Here is a 9447-nt window from a genome sequence, read left to right as displayed (position 1 = left end):
CGAGCGGCAAAAATAACTCAAAGCAAACCACCTAGCGATGCCCGTACATACTCCCCTCGCAAGCGACAGAACCAGACGAAAATAAATCTACGAAGAAAAACCAGCGAAAAAACGGGCACGACCCGCACGCACGCACGCATGCACGCTGCCCTCGAGCGACTACCTCCCGCACGCAAAAAAAACGCACCCACCACCTCCGCTCTCCTCCTAGGGCGACACCGGGGCGCCCCCCAACCCTAGCCGTCACAGACCCCCACCACAACCACGCCGCCGCTGCCGGCAGCCATCGCCGGTGGCCGCGAAGGCGGCTCCTCAAAGCAGGGACGCGTCTCCCGTCGAAATCCAAGTCCGTTTGCACGAGCTTCCCCGCCCCTCGATCCGATCACCTTCGCTCATGGTGGCCGTCAGCTGGCCTCCCGCCGGCGGCCAGCTTGATCTGCGTGGCACTCGGCTGCCCGCATGGCCCACCTCCTCCCCATCGCGGCACTCGTTGGCCGCCGTTGGGCCTGCTTGCGGCGCACAGATCGGGTCGCGCGCGACGACTACATCATCGCCGGATCCGTCCTTTCATCCGACTGCGACCCCAAGCCCAGCGCCCTCCTCCACCACCCGCTTCCCCCACTCCTGCTTAACTCCATGGGGGGCGCCGGTGGCGACGCTCTGCCCGGAGTTCCGCGGATCTGCATCTGCCAGCCGCGTTTGGCCTCCGTCCGCTGTGCTCTGCCGGCCCTGGCCCTCGCCGGGGTGGCCCTTGGCTCGTCACTAGGCTCAGCTAGCATGTGTGAGTGCGTGATCTCCACTGATTGATGCTTCTATGAAGTCGGCGTGTGTGTGTGCTTGCTTGCTGCTTGCTGGGTGCCGATGGATGCTTGTTGCGTGTGCATGCCTATGTGTGGTGTTTGCTTGATTACTGTTATTTATATGTTCTATTCGCTGGAAACTTTCAAACAAGTCCGTGGAAAACTTGCGAATGAAAAAAATCCCTCTCAGTACTGGTTTTACCGCGAAAATAATGGGCATTTACGTGATTACATATAAAGCTAGGGGGTTTTCTGCAAAAAAACTGCCACATAAGCATCTGACAGACGGGCCTCCTCGGTCAGATACACTGTCAATACATATAAATATGCGTTTTAGCCTAATTTGCAAAAACCCAGACCAATGTTGGTACTGACATGTAAAAATTAGCAATCGTGGTACCAATCTGCATGTGATGCCCGAATTATGGTACTTCTGTGCAATTAACTCAGATTTAATAGGCCGTGAAAATTAGAACTAATAGTGAGCCTTCAAGTTTCTAAAGGCTGAGGGGTCATCGAGGAGCCGGTGCCGAGATCCTAGAGACGCCGCCGCCTTCGTTGCGCACCTGCAAGTCGCCATCTGGACATCGCTGCCGAGGTCCGCCTTCGCCCTTTGCATGTTCATCCATTGGAAGCCACATCAATTTTTCACAGTACGTATGTACATCTATTGGGTACTGATACATCCATCCATTAACGTCTCCTGCTCCTGTCCTTGTGCTTCATGATCTTGGGTGGGACTGGCGCGGACATGGAGAGCAGCGACAAGGCCAGGTTTGCGGATGTGTTGCAAACTTGCGATAGTCCTCGACCGGGTGCTCGCCGGCAATGACCGTGGCCTAGCAGCAGGATAGCATAAGCTCTCCCTTGTTCTTTTGTGCTTGAATCAGATTTGGTGGTTCTCAAATTTACACATTTTATTGATCTTGGTCTTCTTTTGTATGCAGGGTACACTTATGTTTCATGTCTATTCTGCAGATTTTCAGAACACTGAGTGCATATCTTGCCTTGCAATGCTGCTGATTCAACAACCGTGAGTGCTCCTCTCCCCTTTCCCTCCCTGCTAAAATTCAGTTCCAAACACGATTTGACAGTTGATTCTTTGGTTCAAGAACTGGATTCAAACTGGACTTGCAACCAGAGCAACCCCAAGCAAGATGAACTCGATTGGAAGATGTCTTCTAAACTCTGAAGGCAAGCACTCGGCCGACACTTTTGTTCCTGTAGAAGGCATGTCGTTTGATTCATGCCAAGAAGCGTACGAACAGTATAAGCTATTCGCTTGGGAGAATGATTTCAGAATTCATCATGGGAAGCCGAGATGAGGGCATGCACGTTACCAGTTGATGCACAAAATTGTGTGCTGGTGCTAGGTCAGTTACATAGCGTCTTGCTTGAAATTGTAGTACAACTATATTATTCTCGTTTCCCCATCCACTCCATGATGGTCTTGCACTTGAATTTTTTTCATGCTTTGAAATTGCTTGGTATTTATATTGTAGACAGTAGGATTGTCATTGTCTTCTTTGTTTTTTTGTGTGCAGGTTAACAGGGACAAAGGTAATTCTTCTTCGTGCAAAACAGAATGAAGGCGAGGATGCATCTCCTCCATGCAAAGCAGGTTGGTATGTGAGCATATTCAGGAACCAGCAAAATCACCCTCTATCTGCAATTTGTGAAGAGAAGAGGCAGTGGAACTCACACAGTGAGATCAATCCAGTTCTTACGAAAAAAATTCATCAAGAATCTCAAAGTAAATAATTTCAGCCTCAGCAAGGTGTACAATATTCTCACCGCAATGCATAGCGATTAGACGGAAGCAACATTCCGTAAGCAAAACTTAAGGTACCTTTGCTCAACGCTTGCTTAGTATTCAATAACAAATGACATGGTCAAGACTGTCAAGCTTTTATAAGACATGAAAACCGTCAATCCATATCTGTCAATATGTGTTGTGTGCATCCAAAATATTTTCAGGCATATGGGAATGTTGTGCAGACATTCTGTTGGTTTCAGACAATTGAAAGTAGTGATACAGTCCAAATTTTGGCAAGAGAGAGGAGTTTAGGGAAGACGACAGAGAAGGAATATGATGTTGCCCCAACCCCCAGTACTACCTTTACATCCGTGTCCACTTTTGGACAACCATTGGGATCTAGAGTTCATGAAGAGTGCGACTGAATTTAAAAATAGATATGGTAAACTATCTTAGCCATGGTGTGATCTTTTGTCCCTGCGTGTGTTACTTCCATGATTCCATGTACAAAACAAAAAATGACGGCGAGAAAAGAAACAACTGAAATTTGGTGTTCTGTGTTGTAGCCCGAATTTTTTTAATGTATTTGCTACAGTTTGTGAATTTTATCACTAGCCCTATACCATGAAAAACAACATGTAATCAAAGTTCATTTTTTGTCAGTATATATACTTCTAATTTCGATTGGTATTGTTGTCACTTCTACCATTGTAACAAGCATTTGTACTGGACCTCAAAAGTCGAAGGATGGGTTTGTTTCATGCTTTACTAGGGACTAATATGTCTATTTGTACATTACAAGTAGATGTGTCATAATTTTTATCTTGTAGATATCATTTCCAACAAAAAAATTGGTTGCCATGTTTGTGTTTGCATTCTTCTCATTTGGTAGGCAATTCCAGAATTGAAGAGCATATTGCCTTTACACAATATTCTTTTCTCTTAAGATAATCTCTCAAGCATATAAATTAGGTATTTCACTCCTCAATGTAATGATGTATGACTCTAAACCATTTGAGGCCTCTCTAGGAAGTCGGAAATCTCGTTCATTCCTTAGACATGAGATATTACATGCAAGGTTTAAGGAATAAAAAATCATATATGGCTGTGTACGCCAAGGTGCTGGACTTAGAATTGTGTTGTTTTTGGGTACTTTGCAAGCTAACCTTCTATTGCCTGAACTTGTTGACCATCCCAGAGAAGATTGTGGACTGCTAAGAGCTGTGCATTAAACAATCATGAAGAATGAATGGCATTTTCATGTAACATAACTTAGTATCAGGTTTAGCTTGAAAGAATATGCCAACTCCTGCAGGTTCAAATGACTTGAAGAGGCAGGGGAGAAGTCCATCGGGAGCCTCGTCACCAACGACATCTGCAATGCCTCGGAGGGGACAAGAAAATCACCGACATTTGTTTATCAATGGTACGATTCCTATATCAGCTCCTAGCCCGCCCTCTAGATCCGTACTGTCTTAGGAATTTCTTTAAACAAGTGTCGAATCATCACGTGGAACTGGTATTACGAGACTTTTAAACGATCTTTGAAAATCTGACAATGTATGGTCTGTGTGTCTATTCATGAGTAAGGATTGGGAGAGTTTGCACCTGGGGCAGAAAAATTAGGCAATTGCTCACTTCAGCGTCATGTTTTAGAATTGTTGTCTTGCAACTAGGAAGTACAGGAGAGCTGAATGATATCGACGCACTAGCTGTCCAGCTACTGATTCCAACAACTTGCGCTCCAAGGTACCTTTTTAGTGCAATGAGTGTGATTGTGATCTGTCATCTGTGCAAATAGGTGCAGAGTGTAAGGGACTGATGTTACCGTCCAGCAAGGGCTCAGCTTCTACAGTTGTAAGCCGGACCGTAGCGGCATCAACTGCTTCAGATTGTGTGAGCAAATTCATTTATTCACTCAGGGGAAGATTACCAAATCAATTCGAATTTTGTGTTCTGATTTTCCATGTTATTGTGATCGCAGGTATGGCCTTGTCCTTTGTCCCTTGTCCTACCATTAATTTGGATGAAGTGTGTCTGGTGCATTTCTGTTGGGAGCAGCAAAAGTACCAATAGAAGTGACGATCTGTTACAAATTATTATACGTTTTCCTATGGAGATGTGTTTGCTATGCAGGCTATGGTTGAATATTTTTCTTCATGGTGATAGGGAAGATGGCTACCAACACCGACGGAAGCATCATCCATGTTGCTAGCACACTGCCTATCTGCACAGGTATGGGAATACCATCTTGTGTTTTTTATGAATAACACCTTTATCTGCATTTTGTGTTTTTTTTTGCTCAGTTGTTCAGTAGGACACTTATGTACGAGTCACTCAGATACAATTAGTTTTTATGTGACAGTGCATATGGTTTTCAGCATAGTGTTGTTACTACGAATCTGCTGGTCAGCTACTTCCAGTTATCCTCATCGAGACTTGATAGTTAGATTTCACCAAGAAATCAAAACGGAGGAAAACCCGTCAGTCTTACTACCGATAGCCTCAAACAAGAATATGGGTACTTTCCCTTGTAATGATTATTAGAATTGTTGTTTCTGAAATTCAGTCTTCAGAATTACTATGGCTAAGTGAAGGTGATAAATAATTCCAGTTTAACGAGTACTTGTGGATTGTTTAGATGGAGGAGCACTCTTTAGTTTTGTTCTTATATTCAATGATGAATCATTTAGTGTGCAATTCAGATTCATGCAGCATTTTCTTAAATTTTGCCTGCCTGGAAATTATTAATGTCAACTTAATGCATATCAAGCATGTCTGATGTTAAACATGATGCATTTCTTCACTACATTCTACATACTTGGTACATACAGCATGTCTCTGCCGTCAGCAACCCCGTCTAGCTCACTTTTTCAGCGGCATAGCCTTCTTCCAATCTTATGTCAATTGGTCTTTGATTTGTAGGCACTAGAAAGGAAACGATCCTATCCACTCTCACAATGAAACAAGAGAAACAATTCCCTGCAGTCATCTATAAGGTCAGCATGCTGGGGCTTGGTTGATTCATTTATATTGCTATTTCTATGCACACGTAAAAGGATCTACGTATCCACAATTAATTTGCTTACCCATGTGAGTTGTGAGTTTGGGGATATTTTTTCTCTTGTTAGGATGCATGTCAGATTTAAATTCTCTGATATCTATGTATATAGTGCAATTTCTATTTTGTAAAAACCTACTACCAGTCCACACATGAAGGTGCACTTAATTTCTTAGTATTTCTACATGCATTACCTCTCTTGAATTTACTTAGTAATAGGATTTTGTTATTTGGGTCTGAAGATACCATTATTGCGAAAAGTAAATAATTTGGGAGGAAAGTGATTTGAACTTTATACTGTTAAGGACAGTAAACCAAATTGATTTGAATAGAGGCGTGAATAATCAAAGCAAAAAAGGGGAGTTGATTAGTAAGGACACATCTAGGATGTTTCAAATTCTGTCAAAAAGCTCAATATAAATATGTGTAGATGTGTTAACATTTGTTCACTGAATTTCTGGTGATATAATTAGTACTACTCCCTCTGTTTCTAAATATAAGTATTTTTTAGATATTCCACTATGGACTACATACGAAGTAAAATGGATGAAACTATGCTCTAAAATATGTCTATATACATTCGTATGTAGTTTGTATCGAAATCCATAGAAAGACTTATATTTAGAAATGGAGGGAGTATATATTATGGTGGATAAAAATACTTTTAAATACGCTATATATACTGTGTACTAAATGGTGGAATCATTGGCCGCCTGCCGGCCTCGACTGACATAGAGAGGGAGAACGCCCTAGATGGGATGCTTACGCATTTGTGCCTCACCAAGGTTGACCGCCTCGCATGCTTCCTAGGCCGAACTGAGATGCCGTCTCGCGCCGTTGCGTGTTCTCGAAAAAAATCTCAGTTGCCATTGTTCCATTGACCTGATTCTGATTGTTTGCAGACTAAAATCGTGTTTTGAAATTATATTCATCAAGTGAGAGACACTTTCCAATGTGCTAAGATGCGCAGCTCAACATCATAGGATTATCACATCTTGAATTTTGGTTCTTAGAGCTTTGGTTTCTAACCCTTATTTGCTTGTCTTGTCTTCTGTACTTACGGGTTTCAAGCTTTAGCACAAATCTTCTATAGGAAATCTTGTACTCAAAGTGTAGAAAAATGTCATTTTTGTGAAATGTCACAGGAGTTACATTACTAACATTGTTGTAATGTTTGTATGGCAGCCTATTCTTTAATCCGTTCAATTACAGAGTTTATGATTATGTAAATGGAGTATGGGATCTGAGAAAAAAAAGGTAATAGTACTTACGTTCACAGGCAAATTCGACATATCCTCGTTTACTTCCCCCTTGTCTTCTGACTGACTCCTTAAATCATCAACATGTGTATACAGTTATTCCTGCCATGTTTATTTCAAGGAGAATCCTCATAGGTGTTCAAGGAATGTCCTTGATTGTATTGTCATTACTATCTATCAAAGACAAATTTGGATTCTGATTTCTTTCATCCGGGGATTTTTCTTGGATGAGAGCTGCCACACTGAGCGCATGTAGATTGAAGGAGATGGATATTGAAAACATATATCTTTAACAATTATGACTACAAAAAATTGTATGATTGTCAAGACAACAATTGACTAAAAATCAATCTAAAAAACTTTTATGAGTTGGAAAAAGGCCAATAAGGTGGTTGCATAACCAACAAGGGCTACTTGATTGGGATATTCTTCCAAGACAATTGACTTAGATTCTAATAGTTACTCCTTAGGAAAATTACGAGTGTCAGAATGGTCGCGTTGTCATACCCCTGCTGCTGCTTCTTGCCGGTGCATGCTGCTGCTCGTGGCCAGCCCGTACATCTGCTGATGTTCGTGGTCGGCCCTGTGTGCAGTACTCGTGCAGCTGCAGCGAAAAAGATAACGGGGCGATGGGTGCCGGGAGCGGGAACCGGTGGTTGGTGGATGGCACCGTGGAGGTGCTCACTGTTGATAGTCTTCCACATTGAGTTGCATCCGATTCAAGGAAGATAATGGACAAGTACATTGGTATGAACAGGTCGTCGACTTTGACAGAAAATGCATACATATTATCAGTTTTCCTTTTTACACTAACAAGAGTTTCGTGCTTTCCGGTATGGTGTGGTGCTTCCCCCTTCATTTAGTGAGTTCTTCCTTAATGGAGGATATGGTATAGGTAATAGTGAGCAGTGTTCTAGCTTATGCACTATTTCCCCCTGGTCCGTAGGTTATGAGTGTAAAAGTACATTTCTAAAGGATCAATCGTAGTTTTTCTAGAACATAGCATTCTTGGGACACACCATTCAATTTTCACTTTCAAGTATTAAAGAAAATGGGGTTTGAATTGTGCCTTTACAGGCATGAAATGCAAAGACATAAGTGATGATATTGAATTGCTTTCTTGCATTAGTCTAGCTAGATTATATATGTTCCAATGGATCAGGCATCAGGTGCTCTGTTGATAAAAAAAAAAATTCCTGCAGTACTGCTCCTATAGAATTGTCTCTAGAATTCTTGCAAAAAATTGTTACCTAAGTTAGTTGGGTGCTTGAATAATGCCACCTTGGGTCAGCGACTGCTTTAGTTGTATGCTCTCTTATCAATTGATGTACTGCTAAGGTATGTATTTGATTGATAAATACACAAGAATAATCTTATGCAATAAATAATTCACACTTCTTTCCCACGAAAAATAGAATAAGTTCGCATTTTAGCTGAAAGAGAGCTCTGCAAATTAATGAGCGACATGACTCCTCCCTGGCATTGTATCTCTACTCATGAAAGGGGGACAACGGTGATAGCAGTGCGTGGGGGCGAACGCAAAATTAGACTCCAGAACGTCGGGGCATCACTAGGGGAACTATGGATCACAGAATTCAGAGAATGGTCTAACAGACAATGGTTATGGATCTGCTCTATTGGAGGAATTCATGACCAATAAGACCCAATCTATTGAGCTCGTAGATATTGTGGGCCATGTGAATTTCAAATCTATACGCTGTATTTGTTTTTCTTCACCTTTTTGTGGTGACGAAGGAATTGTATTGTTTTACCATCACAATGGCGTGTATTTCACTTATTGCAAATGTTACATCCGCAATGATTCCTTGTTTTACCACCAGAAAAGAAAAATCAAAGCATTCCAATGTAACAGTAACCTGATGCAAAAGAACAATAGTTCAGTGTTGAACCCTTGATAGCTGTTAATGTTATTTTCGTTAAAAAATAATCATTTGTTTTCTTATATGGAAAGTTGGGCTATATATCGTGGTCATTAATCGAGTTCACTTTTTGTGCAGTGTAAGCATAGTATAGTAGGCAGTAATCTGGCTGAATTTATGGCAGTATAAAATTTCTAGAAGGTCATAGCATTTCACTTGTAACTATTCAAAGGAGATGCTTAGCAGGAGAAAGTGGTTCTTTTTTTCGATGAACAAAACGACGGAAAATGTATCAGACTCCATCCAATTCATGGCAAGAATTCAGGGTGTGTGAAAGTGTGTGTTCGATGAATCTGGTGAAGAGATACCTCTTCCCTTCCGTTCATTGCTGGCTCTTGGATGATGGTCATCCGGCCCATGTGGCAATGGCTCCGATGAGCTTCGTGACGTCGGCATGGTGATCGACGACTCCGTCCTCCTCACCAACCTACTCCGCAGCATCCACCCCGACCTCAGCTGGTCCATGTCCAACCTCTCTCTCCTCATGCCCACCTTCGCCAAGGCGGTCACCTACCTGCGGATGGAGGAGAAACGCCTCTGCCACTCGGCCAGGCAGGCGACTCATGCGACCCTCCACGTCGGCACCACCAGCGGCCTCACCATGCCCCCGCCGCCTCCCCGCGCGCATGCT

Source organism: Triticum dicoccoides, chromosome 3B (genome assembly GCF_002162155.2).
Source record: "Triticum dicoccoides isolate Atlit2015 ecotype Zavitan chromosome 3B, WEW_v2.0, whole genome shotgun sequence".
Classification (NCBI taxonomy): domain Eukaryota; kingdom Viridiplantae; phylum Streptophyta; class Magnoliopsida; order Poales; family Poaceae; genus Triticum; species Triticum dicoccoides.
The sequence above is the reverse complement of the archived record's forward strand: the minus strand, read 5'-3'. Positions refer to the sequence as shown.